Source organism: Oryx dammah, unplaced genomic scaffold (genome assembly GCF_014754425.2).
Source record: "Oryx dammah isolate SB20612 unplaced genomic scaffold, SCBI_Odam_1.1 HiC_scaffold_1, whole genome shotgun sequence".
NCBI classification, from domain to species: domain Eukaryota; kingdom Metazoa; phylum Chordata; class Mammalia; order Artiodactyla; family Bovidae; genus Oryx; species Oryx dammah.
The window spans coordinates 49,344,608-49,360,611 of record NW_024070185.1 but is presented as its reverse complement, the minus strand read 5'-3'; positions in this window follow the sequence as shown (position 1 = coordinate 49,360,611).

Genomic DNA, 16,004 nt, shown 5'->3' with positions numbered 1-16,004 from the left:
GGGTTTAGCCTTTCTAATAAATGTGCAGTAGTATCTCCAGTACTCTTGCCTGGAGAATCCCAGGGACAGGGGAGCCTGGTGGGCTGCCATCTATGGGATAGCACAGAGTCAGACGTGACTGAAGTGACTTAGCAGCAGCAGCAGCAGTAACTGATTGTGATTTTAATTTGCAGTTGCCTTTAAATGATGCAGGTGTTGGCAGGTTTTCATGTACCTTTTTTTTTCCGTCCATACATTTGTTTTGGTAAAACTCTACAATACTTTGCACATATACTATTGAGTTGTTTGTTTTTCTGTTAGTGAGTTGTGGGGATCCTTGATATAGACTGAAAACAAGGAATATATTTAAAGAAGGAAATATATTTTTAATCATTTTTAATTCAAGTATAGATGTTATACAATGTAAGTTGCAGGTTTAGGTTTACAGTATAGTGACTTATACGTTTTAACAGTTGAATTTCACTTATAGTTATTTTAAAACATGTGTTGTATTTCCTGTGTTGTAAAATTATTCTTATAGCTTATATTTCTAATAGCTTGTACCTCTTAATCCCCTTCACTTATATTGCTCCTCTACCTTTTCTTTCCTCTCCCCACTGGTAACCACTAATTTGTTCTCTGTATCTGTGAGTCTACTTCATTTTTTGAATACAGGTGTTTTTTAAGATATGTGCCTTGCAAAAATCCCAATCTGTGGCTTGTCATATATATGTATATGTAGATTAAAAGAGCACAAAACTCAAAAAACAAACAAAAAAGAGCAGATATTATGATAGCATTCTGTATCATTAATGTAGTACATTCTTTACAATTAATTAATCCATCTTGGTGCACTACTATTAATTAAATTCCATAGTTTTAAAGTTTCTCTTTGTGTCGTATAGTTTTATGAGTTTAGACAAGTGAACAATATCATATATCTATCTTTATGGTATCATACAGACTAGTTTAACTGTTCTCAAAGCCCACTGTGCTTCATTTATTCACACCACCCTCAAAAACCCTGAGCCCCTGTCAAGGGAGAGGAGAAGGACTAAGAATGGAAAAGTACAAAGTACAGAGTGAGAGTAGAGAAAATGTTTTTAAGGTTCCTCCTGTGCCCCCATAAAGATGTTTTGGCTGAAGTACCTGAGGAAGGCTTTGGCCAAAGCTCCAGATAAAGAAACCTTCAGAATGAAGGCACCAGGCTCGAAATGCAAATATCCATAAAAGCATGGCTGCCCGGTAGAGTCTAAATCCTTGCCTGCAACTCCCTTCCAAGTTGGTAGTGAAAGGATGGGAAAGGGAAGTTCTCTGTGCACCCTCTTTGGTAAAGCCTTTGTCATTATCGATGGTTGTACTTGAAAAATCACACTTGGGTTTTTTAGTCAAAAGCCAGTGTCTTCAGTAGATTCTATTGTTGTTTCAATATGAATACCCTTATGACATATGATGTTGGGTATCTTTTCTATACTTGTATGCCACCTGTAAATCTTCAGACACCTTTGTCAATTTTTAAACTGGGTTGTTGTCTTATTATTGAGTTTAAAGAGTCTTTGTGAATTTTAGATACAAGTTCTTTATTAGAAATGTGTTTTGCTGACATTTTCATCTAGTCTGTGTCTTGTCTTCTCATTCTCTTAGCAGAGTTTTGGCAGAACAGATTTTTTTAAAAATTTTACTGAAATTTAACTTACAGATTTTTAAAATTTATTTCATGATTTGTGCTTTGGATGTTGTAACTAGAATCTTATCTCCAAAACCAAAGTCACATAGAATTTTTCTTATATTATCCTCTAAAATTATTATAGTTTTATATTTTGTCATTGGGTATATAATCCATTTAAATTAATGTTTATAAATGACATAATAAGATATATTCTTTCTCATCTGAAAAGCTTTCTTTTTCTCCATTGAGTTGCCTTGTGCTCTTTTGGCAAAGATTAGCTGATATGGGTGTGCTTCTGGCCCTCTATTCTTTTTCATTACTTTATTTTTCTATTCTTTAACCAGTTTCATGGGATCTTCAGTAGTGTAGCTTTGTGAGTATTGAAGTTGGTTAATGTTAATACTTTAATTTGTTCTTCCACACCAAGAATGTTGGGTTGGCTATTTTGGTTGGTGTTTTGTTCTGAGATAAATTTTAGAATCAGTTTGCTGGTATTCATAAAACATATGGGATTTCTTTGAATCTATAGACCAAGATAAGGAGAACTAACATCATAACAATGTTGAGTCTTCTATTCATGAACATGAAATATCTCTCCGTTTACTTAGAACTTCTTTGATCTTTGTTAGCAGAAATTTGTTGTTGTTAAGTCGCTCACTTGTGTCTAACTCTTTATGACCTCATGGACTGCAGTATGCCAGGCTTCCCTGCCGTTTACCATCTCCCAGAGTTTTCTCAAACTCATGTCCATTGAGTCAGTGATGCCATTCAACCATCTCATTCTCTGTCGTCTTCTTCTCCCCTTACCTTCAGTCTTTCCCAGCTTCAGGATCTTTTCCAATGAGTCCGCTCTTCTCATCAGGTAGCCAAAATATTGGAGCTTCTGCTTCAGCATCAGCCCTTCCAATGAATATTCAGGCTTGATTTCCTTTAGGATTGACTAGTTTGATCTCCTTGCTGTCCAAGGCACTCTCAAAGAGAGTGTTCTAAAAGAAATTTATAGTTTTTCTTGTATTGATCTGTACATATTTTCTTAGATTTATGCATAACTATTTGATGTTTGTCTTTTTAACAAGAGTTGCATTTGTTATAATAACACCCTTTTTCAACAACACAAGAGATGACTTTACACATGGACATCACAAAATGGTCAATACTGAAATAAAATTGATTGCATTCTTTGCAGCTGAAGATGGAGACGCTCTGTACAGTCAGCAGAAATAAGACCTGCAGCTGACTGTGGCTCAGATCACCAACTTCTCATAGCAAAATTCAGGCTTAAACTGTAGACAGCAGGGAAAACCACTTGGCCAGCCGTGTATGACTTAAATCAAATCCTCTATGAATGTGCAATAGAGGCGATGAATAGATTCAAGGGATTAGATCTAGTAAAGCAGTGTGCCTAAAGAACTATGGACAGAGTCCATAATACTGTACAGGAGGCAGCAAAAAAAAAAAAAAATCCCAAAGAAGAAGAAAAGCAAGAAGGCAAAGTGGTTATCTGAGGACGCGTTACAAATAGCTGAAGAAAGCAGAGAAGTGAAAAGCAAGGGAGAAAGGTAAGGGTAAATCCAACTAAACACAGAGCTCCAAAGAACAGCAAGTAGAGACAAGAAGGACTTCTTCAATGAATGGTGTATAAAAATACAGGCAAACAACAGAAGGGGAAAGACTAGGGAATCTCTTCAGGAAAATTGAAAATATCAAGGGAATATTTTACCTAAAGATGGGCACAATAAAGGACAGAAAGTGTAGCGATCTAGTAGATGATGCTGAGTTTAAGAAGAGACTGAAAGAATACACAGAACTGTACAAAAAAGATCTTAATGCATCAGATAACTGTGATGTTGTGCTCAGTCATGCAGAGCCAGATATTCTGCAATGTGAAGTCAATTGGGCCTCTAGGAAGCACTGTTGGTAATAAAGCTAGTGAGTGCGATGGAATTCCAGTACAGCTATTCAAAACCCTAAGGATGATGCTATCTAAGTGTTGCCCTAAATATGTTAGCAAATCTGGAAGACCCAGCAGTGGCCACAGGACTGGAAAAGATGAACCCTTATCCTAGTTCCCAGGAAAGGTAGTACTAAAGAATGTTCTAACTGACAGACAATTACACTCCCCTCCCATGCTAGGAAGGTCATGCTTAAAATATTACATGCTAGGTTTCAGCATTATGTGAAACAAGAACTTCCAGATGTCCATGTTGGGTTCAGAAAAGGCAGCCAACATTTGCTGGATCATAGAGAAAGCAAAGGAATTCCAGAAAAACAACTACTTCTGTTTCATTGACTACACTAAAGCCTTTTTGTGGATCATAACAAACTGTGGAAAGCTCTTAAAGAGATGGGAATACCACACCATTTTACCTGTCTCCTGAGAAACCTGTATGAGTCAAGAAACAACAGTTAGAACCCTGTATGGAACAACTGACTGCTTCAGGAATGACAAAGGAGTATGTCAAGGCTGTCTGCTGTCACCCTGATAAAACTATACACTGAGCACATCATAAGAAATGCTGGGCTGGATTGGTTACAAGCTGAAATCAAGGTAGGTGGGAGAAACATTAACAGCTTTACATATGTGAATGATACCATGCTAGTGCCAGAAAGCAAAGAGGAACTGAAGAGTCTCTTGATGAGGCTGAAGACCAAGTGAAAGAGCCAGCTTAAAAGTAAATATTGAAAAAAAAAAAAAAAACTAAAATCATGGCATCTGGCCCCATTAGTCTATGGCAAATAGAAAAGAAAAATATGGGAGTAGTGACAAATTTCCTTTTCTTTGTCTCTAAAATCACTATGGATAGTGACTACAGCCATGAAATCAGAAGACAATCACTTCTTGGCAGGAAAGCTATGACATCTAGACAATGTGTTGAAAAGCTGAGACGTTACTCTACCAACAAAGGTCCATATAGTCAAGGCTATGGTCTTGCCAGTGGTCACGTATGATTGTGAAAGCTGGACCTTAAAGAAAGCAGAACACCAAAGAAATGATTTCTTCAAACAGTGATGCTGGAGAAGACTCCTGAGAGTCCCTTGGCCAGCAGAGATCAAACTAGTCAGTCTTAATGGAAATCAACCCTGAACACTCATCAGAAAGACTGTAGCTCCAGTATTTTGGTCACGTGATGAGAACAGCTGACTCATTGGAAAAGTCACCGATGCCATGGACATGAACTTTGGCAAACTTCAGGAGATGGTGAAGGACAGGGAAGCCTGGTGTGCTGCACTCCATGGGGTTGCAAAGAGTCAGACACAACTGGGTGACTGAACAACAACAACATTTGATTTTTAGAAGGTAATGGAATTGTTCCATTTTTCTAAGTTTTATTTCTGAGCAGAGCTGTTCATAACATTTCCTTATTATTCTTTTAATATCCATGGGATCAGTGGTGACAAACCCTTTTTTCATTTCTGATACTAGTAATTTGTTTGTTCTTTTTCTCTTAGTAACCCTGTCTAGAACTTTATCAACTTATTGATCTTTTTAAAGATTAAGTTTTTGGTTTCATTGGTTTTCTCTATTGATTTCTTGTTTTCAATTTCATTGATTTTTATATTAATTTTGTTTTCTGTTTGCTTAGTCTTAAATTTAATATATTTTTCTCTAGATTCCTAAGGTGAACACTTAGATTATTGATTTTAGGTCTCTTCTTTCCTAATATATGTATTAAATGTTATACAGTTTCTTGTATTTTAAATTCTGTATATAAATGCTATTTGGATTTTGATAGAGGTTATGGGGAATATATAGGTCACTGAGTAGTATGGACATCCTGATAGTTTTATATTTTTCAACCCATGAACACTGGATGTCTTTCCATCTGTGTCTTCTTTAATTTCTTTCAGCAATGTTTTATAATTTTCAAGGTACAAGTCTCTCACCTCATTAGTTAGGATTATTTTGATATGTTTTATTCTTTTTGGTGTTATATAAATGGAATTATTTTCTTAATATCCTTTTTGGATTGTTTATTGTTAGTGTATGCAATTACAACTGTTTTTTTTGTATGTTAATGTAATTTATCAATCCTATGAAATAGTTTTTAATAGCACCACCATTTTCATGTGAAAAAAGAAAAAAAAAATGGAGATATTTACCTGAAGGAATCAGAGTTTAGAACCATATCTCAACCGATTGAAATTGTGTCAAGACATACAAGATCCATTTAACAGAAAAGATTATGATTTTTCCCTTATAGACTCAAAATACATGCTCAGTCTTTGCATATATGTATAACTGAGGTGACAGATTAACAGCAGTTCTGGAAAAAATAGCATTACATTTTCATTGTGTGAGATGCCTTCTAAAAGAAAATAAAGGCAATGGAGAGTGCCTTTTTAAAAGTAAGGCATACATTAATTAAGGATAAAATAGGTATGCCGTTCTACATGTTGGCAAGACTACTTTTGGAATATTTCATTCAGTTCTGAGACTTGTGTTTTAAGAAGGATCATGATAAACTGTGGGAAGTCTTCTCGAGTACATTTTTAAGAGTTGAGGGTAGAGGGGATGAAAAGAGTGGGAGGTCTACCATCTGTATCTTGCAACTGTAATACAATAGGCAAAAGTCATGCTGAACAAAACAGATATGTATGAATTGTCCCTCAGTGTGTGAACAGTCTGTGCTTTAATGATTTTGAAGAAGAGCCTTCTGAGCTAAAGTTCATGTTGAACTAGATCAGCTCTCACTAAGAAATTCTAACCATTTTTTTGCCTTTTTAACAAATATTGTCCATTCAATTTGTTAAATTGGACAATATAAGATAAAACATTTCCATTATATGATTAAATAATTTATTTAAAATACTATAACAGTTTAAAATAGAATAAAATATATCTATATCTTTTATAGAGTTATAAAAAGACTTAGAAGTCCTCAAGAAAATTAAGAAAGATGACAATAGAACTTTAGAGGAAGGAAGGTAATGTGAAAACTTGGAATCACTTATGTAAAGATATAACTCAGAAAAGGAAGAAAATATATAACTCAAGAGAAAATACAGACTATAAAATTTAGTCACAGAAACCAATTCTGAAAACATTGTCTCTGAACTTGAATGACAAAAATGTGATAAATTTATAATTTATAAAAATTTAAAATTTACATCAAACTTAAAAGTAATAACATCTATTTTAGAATTCAGTTTATTTTTGCTTAGTTCATTTTTCTAATTAAATCCTGGTACTAGTTATATTGATATATATTTTAATCCATGTGTCTCACACATAAATGTATTACAGCTATTATGTATGTTTTCAAAATTGGCATTTTGGATTTTTAAAAATGCAATGATTCTGTGATGACTGGACATTTATTTTCAATTATAAGAAATTTGTAGAGACCACCCTGAACTTTGTAGAATTAGATAGAAAAGAGACTCGAAATGTGTGTATGTGTCTGTGTGTGCACACATTTTTTATTTCACCCATCAGTAGTTACCCAGCATCACTTTGATTCTTTCTTCTTTGTATTGAAACACAGCTCAAAGCACCAAACCCATTCTCCAGTGATTGGGACAAAAGTAGGTTAGTAGAGTGGGTTGCTAGGAGACCAATGTCAGCGTCATCTATGACCTTGCAGGATGGAAAAAATAAGTATAGATTTATCGAACTCAGTGGCACGTTGTTTGAGTTCTCTGCTCTGGCTGTCTTGTTTCATTTCTGTCTACCTCAGTGTTTTCCCCTTTCTCTTTTCTCTCTTTTTCTCAAACACAAATGTGAACATATAGAGCCATACAACTCCCTTTCTTGATACCTTCTAATTCCTCAAAGTTATTACTATGCTGCGTTTAACCACAGCATTGTCTCTCAGCTAACAAGGCACTCCAACAGCAGCGTCAGCAAATTCTGATCTTTTTAAAAGGCTGATTCTTCGTACTATCGCTGTAAGAAATGTAGAAATCAGTTCTATTGGGAACAGTATTATGAAAAATGTATAAACATCACAAAGTAATTTTGCTGTCACATTCAAAATGTTTTCTCAAAGTTGCATCCACAGTTTTCACAGTTGAGGTGGCTTAGGTTAAATAATCTCATGCAGGCGAGAACTCTAACATTCTTGTCATCTTCTTGGCATATCTTTTTAAAAAATATTGTTTACAATATGGATTTACCAGAGAAAAGAATGCCTATAGACAAAGCTAAATTAAAAAAAAAAATCTCAGATCCCAAACCATTTTTGTTTTCATATTTTTAGATCTAATTCTTTTTAAAGAAATTATAAAGTATACTATAAATAAATGGTTGGAAGTGGGGGAGCTGTGTGCATGCACACACTTGTATATACATGATTCTTTTCACCAGAGATGGAATCTTAACTGAATTCTTTTGAGAAAGCAGCCCTCATTTCAATTATAGCAAAAGTCCTGTAATTTAGACTTCATATTATTATACATTTATATAGTTTAATCAGAAAAAACTGAAATAAATCAGATGTACAGATACATACTACCAGTACAAATATTTAGACTTTTGTTAAATATTGACTAGAAAAAATTAGTTCAGTTAAGCTAAAGTATACTGTATTTCCAAAATCAGTTGAATAGCTGTTATTAAACAGAGCCAGCCTATTCAAATGAATTGTAAAATTTTATTTCAGAGTGTGATTACCTTGTGATCACACAAAGAATTTTATGCATATCTTAATATATGTGATGGTCTAGATAATGGAATTTGAAATAATTTTTTTGTATTTTATTTTTTAAAGTTTTAATAATGATCAGAAAATAGAAAATAGTTACTTAAAGTTGTTGTGTACATACTTACTGGATGTCTAAAAAAGAAAACAGAATTCACCAAATTTTTGAAATATGAGAGGACAGAAAAATGTTCATAATTAACTATCATTTATCAGTGTATAAACTAGTCCTTAGAAATGCATCAGTCTATTTTTTCTGTGTTTAAGGCTTTAATGATTTTCATAACCACTGATATATCACTTAAATAGCAAAATTTTGCTGTTCTATATAAAAATATAGTGATTTATCCATGAGTTTGGCAAAAGGTATTTAGAGATTAATGGAAGGAATTAATACATTGAGAATACTAATATATTAACTAAAAATGGTGAGGTATAAGAGCTAAAACAAAAACCATTGTATGATATGTATTAAAATTCAAATAAGAGAAATAAGGAAGAATTTTTTGAAAAGATATTGGAAGCAGCTCATGGAATATATTTTTAAGTGCAATCATTGAGTTGTTACTTGTGAAAATCAAGCAGAAAATAGCACTCTAAGACCACTCTAGGATTGTGGATGCAAGTTCTTGGACAAAAAACAAATGTGTGATCAGACTGAAGAGAATAAGAATTAGGCAGATGAAGTAGGGGAAGAATGAAGAGTCAAGCATTGGGTGTTAACAGTGGCAGAGCCTTTTGCCAAGTAATCTTATCTCTGAGTATATGTATGGCTTCCTTACCTCCAGAAGTCACTAGTGGAGAAAATACAAATTGTATTTCAATATGATGTATTAATAAACACAATGTGAAAATCAATATCACATGCAATAAATGCAAATTTTATTTCATGCATACACTTGATATTCCATTTATTCATTAACCAGAGAAAACACCTGAATACCTATTATGTTTTACATCTTTTTACATTTGATCTTTGAGCCTAAGTTAGACAAGTATGTAAAAACATAATTGCAACACAAAGTAATAAAAATTTTCTAACAAGTGTAGCAAAGATTGCTGTGATGGTAGGGTGAATTTGCTTGTAATTGGCATATATGTTATTATTATAGTGGTCCCAAGACATGTTTGAGATATTCTGTAGAAACTAATGTGGTACTTGGGATTTTGCACATTATAAAATTCTGCAAGTGGTGATTTGGTTCTGGTGACTCATTTATTTTCCAAAACAAAAGCAGAAAATAATGTTAGAGGACCTGCCATTATGTTAAAAATCATATATGCTTCAAAAATCTTTTGGTTTTTCCCTCATAATTCATTTATGGAAATTTCAACATAATTAAAGTTATTATAAAATAATTGTATTTCTGACCAAGCATTGACATACAGAAAATCAGTTAGAGGTGATATTGAGAAAAAAAAATTCCAAAGATGCAAAGTTTTATCAACAAGAAACATCCATAAGCACACCATATAGCAAATCCTACAGGTTTTACCTTGAAGGTATGTACTTACTTTACAGGTTGATTAGGTCTCAAGGTGTATGCAGAACATAAAACACAACTGTTCTAGTTTAGATTTTTATCTCCAATGTACAAGTTAAGCTGAAATTTTGTAAATAATGGCTTAATATTACTTTTGTTTTCTTGAGGTTTGGAAAAAAAATTTGGAAAAAATGCTGAGTTGCCATGGGTGCAGAGAGATAAGTGGAGAATTTTTCCCCTCTTAGTTTTTTTTCACTAGCAACTAATCATTCAAATATATTTTTCTGACACAAGATATGAGCATGCAGTGTCACGGAGAATGCTCTCTCAATAGTGTTTTCTCAGTAGAAAATTATTTATAAAAGCAAAATTTAAGAGTAATAATTTCCTTCTCCATCTCTTCTGACTCACAGGTGCTGCTTCTTAGAATCAGAGCAAATAAAGTACATTAGGAAGAAATGTATGCTATTAATGTATTCTTTGATTATTCTCTGCTTCAGGACTGACAATGCTTTGCAGTTAACAGAGTTTTTCGTATTTCTCTGGAAAGCCATAAAGAAATACAGAATCAAGAAGATGAGCATCTAAAATTAAGTTTGAGAAAATTTCTGACAAAGTAGCATGATCTTTAGTAAATGCATTAGTTGTAAAAAATAAAAGTTTTTGATCCATAAAGTTTACTAACTCATAAGTTAATGCTTAGAAAACTGACATAGAACTCTAAGCTAAGAATGTTTAGGTAAGTAAAAAGGTTTAATTTAAGGCAGTGAAAGGAAGTGGCCATCATATAAAGAAAATATCTCCCAATTTTGTACAATTGTTTCTTGCTGAATTAGCAGACCCACAACTATCATCTCCTGTGACTTCCTGATTGGTCTCTAGGTATGTCAACTCTTGGAAAGGCTGATGGTCTGCAATCTCAGAGCTAAAGTGGGTCTTGTATGTAATTGAAACGTTTAAGGATGTCTTAAATGGCTGCCTTTGAGCCTACAGGGAAAGCATACCAAATATAGGAATGGTGTGGAATAGCCCCAGTGGTCTGGTTAATAAAACAAAGGCCACTGCAGAAAGTTAGTTATCAGAGACCTCGAAAGCTTTGCACAAATTTGCATTACATACAGCAGCCATTTTAACTTTAAAACTGCAGGATTAATAACCCTGGGAGGTTTAAGAAACTAAAAACACCCCAAGGTAACAAACAGAAATTCACAGGGGCCTCTTTTGGTGCCCTATTGATTCTGTTAATTCAACAAGGGATAATTGCAGAAAGTTACTGGAGACATTTAAAACTCCCTGAAGCACAGGTTTCTAATACTGGCCTATGGGCAGAGGGTCTACAAAAGGCTCTTACAACTGGCACAGCAAACTGAGCACTGTAGTTTTAACCCTCAAAGTGTTATGTGCAGCACCTTCAATTACCCCAAAGGGGGGAAAAATAACTGTACTTTTATAAAATCTGTAAAGGGGTGATCTTGGTTTACCTATACTAATTCAACTAAGGGACAATCCTGCCACTCAATGATTCTTTTAAACATAAGCAGCTGTAATTTTAATAGTATTTCCTGAAAATTAAAATTGAGTAGAGATATTTGCCTATTTTTGATGATATGGGCTTGCAGTTAAAATGCATTTTTAATGTAGAAGAGTTCTGAATTTTTTCCTTTCTGAGTTTGCAAAGGATCTTTGTCAACACTGATTTTTTTTTTTTTTCTTACTGATTGTTTGGGATTGGTGAGATGCTAACATTATTTATCCTCACTTCTGCCTTCTGAGTTCTAATCAAATTGAGAACAATTGCCAAAAATGAGATGAGAATTAAAGTATAATACCCCTCATGCAAAATGCTCGGCTGGAGGAATCACAAGCTGGAATCAAGATTGCCAGGAGAAATTTCAACAACCTCAGATATGCAGATGATACCATCCTAAAGGCAGAAAGTGTAGAGGAACTAAAGAGCCTCTTGAGGAGGGTGAAACAGGTGAGAAAAAAAGCTGACTTGAAACTCAACATTCAAACATTCTTGGGCTCCAAAATGACTGCAGATGGAGACTGCAGCAGGAAATTAAAAGACTGTTGCTCCTTGGAAGAAAAGCTATGACAAACCTCAATAGCAACAGCATATTACAAAGCAGAGACATTGTTGCTGATAAAGGTCCATACAGTCTAAGCTGTGGTTTTTCCAGTAGCCCTGTATGGATCTGCGAGTTGGACCATAGAGAAGGTTGAGTGCTGAAGAATTGATACTCTTGAATTGTGTTGCTGGAGAAGACTCTTGAGAGTCCCTTGGACAGCAAGGAGGTCAAACCAGTCAATCCTAAAGGAAATCAACTCTGAATATTCATTGGAAAGAGTGTCGCTAAAGCTGAACCTCCAATACTTTGGCCATTTGATGCGGAGAGCTGACTCACTGGAAAAGACTCTAGTGCTGGAAAAGATTGAAGGCAAAAAGAGAAGTAGTATTAGAGAATGAGATGGTGGATAACATCACTGACTTAATGGACATGAATTTGAGCAAACTCCAGGAGATAGTGAAGGACAGAGAAGCTTGGCCTGTTGTAGTCCATGGAGTCGCAAAGAGTTGGACATGACTTAGTGACTGAACAGCAACAACAGTGATCCCTCTTAATATTGTTAATATAGTAGTAGAAAAAGTGTGGACTTTGAAAACAAAGTGAGACTTCTTAATTCATCCTCCTTTCTCAACTAGTCCTTGGGTTCTGTTTGTTAGGAATGTTGGATGTTTTGAAAGGTAAGCCACCTTTTCAACTGCATGGAGAATAATAACCTTTAATATACCCCAGCACACAGCAAACTAGGGCTGGGAGAGTCTTGACCTTATTTGTTTTTCTTTTTAATTAATTTCATTGAAATATATTTGCTTCATAATGTTCTGTTAGTTTCTACTATACAGAAATGAATCAGCTTCAAGTACACAATACCCCCTCTTTTTTTGTTTCCCTTCCATTTGGGTCACAACAGAGCACTGAGTAGAGTTCCCTTGAGCTATATAGTTCTTGTTTAATCGCTGTCATGTTGGCCTCTTTTGCAACCCATGGACTGTAGCCTGCCAGGCCCCTCTGTTCATGGGATTTCCCATGCAAAAATATGGGACTGGGTTGCCATTTCCTTCTCCAGAGATTGTCTTGACCCAAAGATCAAAGCCCACATCTCCTGCAATGGCAGGCAAATTCTTTACCACCTGAGTCACCAGGGAAGCCCTGAGCTATATAGTAAGAAACCTACATATCTATCAACAGAGGAATGGACAAAGAAGATGTGGTACACATTTGCAATGGAATGTGACTCTTGACATTATTTGAATTAATGTGGGCCTCAGGCAATAGAGCAGGAATGGTGGGAGAGAATGCACATCTCTGGTGGAAACACCAGTGACAGAAGGGGTGAGAAAAAAGAAAGAAAGCCGAGACTGAGAATGTGGGCCATCTGTGAGCTGTAACTTTGGCCCCAGTATCCCAGTTAGTAAAGGCACTACTCTTCTCATGGGGAAGAGAGAGTAAGAATGGAGAAAAGAGTGGGCATTTCCTCCCCATTGCTTCCCTGACAGGATGGAAAGGTTGGGAAAGATTCCTGTTTTGTGGGACAAGGCAGGAATGTGGAAAAACATTTCTCCCAGTTCTTCTAAATCAAATAATGAATAGGCTATAATGAATGAATGAATAATGAATGCCTATAATGAATGGGCTATTTTAAATCAGGTAGAGCTGAGGACTGTGTCTTTGGCTTAGTATGAAAGCTGGCTCCTAGTTTCCATTACGTATGATTCATATAGTGCAATTAAAAAAGACGTCTTTAGGAAAAACCAGCCTTTGTTTACACTGCAGTTTGAATTATGGGGTATTGCCTGTCTTTATTGTCACAATAACTTTTTTTTTTCCTCAGATATCTTGACAAGTGTATTTTAGGGCAAGCCTCTTAGTATTAGGTATGACTCCATAAGAACAAAAGAAAAAATGAATAAAACTTAGCTTAAGGTATATAATACAGGAACAATACATAAACTTGAAAAGTACCTCAGAATAGGTACCTTATTGTAAGTTAAAGCTAACTTTATCTAACTATGTGTAAGTACATTCATCTATTTAAGTCACCTGAGAAGAACTGTGAGAAAATCTTGGGGATATCTTTGAGTCTTATACTATGGCTTAGTGAGAGACATTAGCTAAAATAAAAAAGGCTTATAGTTTGAACATCTAATGCATTTTCTGTATTTTCAAAGACATACGGTCCATGGAATTATGTTATCTTCTAGGAGAGCTTTCAATCCCCTGGTTGAGAAGGGAATGGTATTGTCTCACTTCAGTTTCTTGCTTGCTGTCAATTAGTATAATAAAACAGCTTTTGTGACTAATATATTCCACAGAATGCTCAGAAACCAGTGACACCAAAAGAATGGATGAAAATTGTTGTGCAACATTGCCTAGATCAACAGCAACTCCTGGTGTTTTCTTATTTTTGCATGAACTAAACCTTTATGTGCACACAATTCTGTACACCCATGTATAATACTTGAATTTCTAGACAGGAAGAACTTAATTGGCCTCTTTTCTATCATAGTTTATATTTTTATAAATTTTATATGGCATATTTCTACCATAATTTATATTTTTGAATTTTTTTTTAATAGGGAAAACAAACTAAAAAATGTTGGTCTTTTTTGGGATTGAATTTAATGCATATGGAATAACATGATCCTTCCAGAGCTTTGTTTATTTCTCTTCCTTTCCCTATTAAATTTTGCTTAATGTTCTAGGGTTACCCAGGATATCTCTGTTAAAAATAAATGTTGTTTTTTTTTAATTTTTATTTTTAGTTTATTTTACTTTACAATACTGTATTGGTTTTGCCATACTTTGACATGAATCCACCACGGGTGTACATGAGTTCCCAAACATGAACCCCCCTCCCACCTCCCACCCCATATCATCTCTCTGGATCATCCCCATGCACCAGCCCCAAGCATCCTGTATCCTGCATCAAACATAGACTGGCGATTCATTTCTTACATGATAGTATACATGTTTCAATGCCATTCTCCCAAATCATCCTACCCTCTCCCTCTCCCTGAGTCCAAAAGTCCGTTCTATACATCTGTGTCTCTTTTGCTGTCTCGCATACAGGGTCATCATTACCATCTTTCTAAATTCCATATATATGTGTTAGTATACTGTATTGGTGTTTTTCTTTCTGGCTTACTTCACTCTGTATAATCGGCTCCAGTTTCATCCATCTCATTAGAACTGATTCAAATGTATTCTTTTTTAATGGCTGAGTAATACTCCATTGTGTATATGTACCACAGCTTTCTTATCCATTCATCTGCTGATGGACATCTAGGTTGTTTTCATGTCCTGGCTATTATAAACAGTGCTGCGATGAACATTGGGGTACATGTGTCTCTTTCTATTCTGGTATCCTCGGTGTGTATGCCCAGCAGTGGGATTGCTGGGTCATAAGGCAGTTCTACTTGCAAAATTTTAAGGAATCTCCACACTGTTCTCCATAGTGGCTGTACTAGTTTGCATTCCCACCAACAGTGTAAGAGGGTTCCCTTTTCTCCACACCCTCTCCAGCATTTAGTGCTTGCAGACTTTTGGATCACAGCCATTCTGACTGGTGTGAAGTGGTATCTCATTGTGGTCTTGATTTGCATTTCTCTAATAATGAGTGACGTTGAGCATCTTTTCATGTGTTTGTTAGCCATCCGTATGTCTTCTTTGGAGAAATGTCTATTTAGTTCTTTGGCCCATTTTTTGATTAGATCATTTATTTTTCTGGAATTGAGCTGCATAAGTTTCTTGTATATTTTTGAGATTAGTTGTTTGTCAGTTGATTCATTTGCTATTATTTCCTCCCATTCAGAAGGCTGTCTTTTCACCTTGCTTATATTTTGACAAACCATTAGCCAGACGCATCAAGATACAAAGAGAGAAAAATCAAATCAATAAAATTAGAAATGAAAATGGAGCGATCACAACAGACAACACAGAAATACAAAGGATCATAAGAGACTACTATTAGCAATTATATGCCAATAAAATGGACAACGTGGAAGAAATGGACAAATTTTTAGAAAACTACAACTTTCCAAAACTGAACCAGGAAGAAATAGAGAATCTTAACAGACCCATCACAAGCACGGAAATTGAAACTGTAATCAGAAATATTCCAGCAAACAAAAGCCCAGGTCCAGATGGCTTCACAGCTGAATTC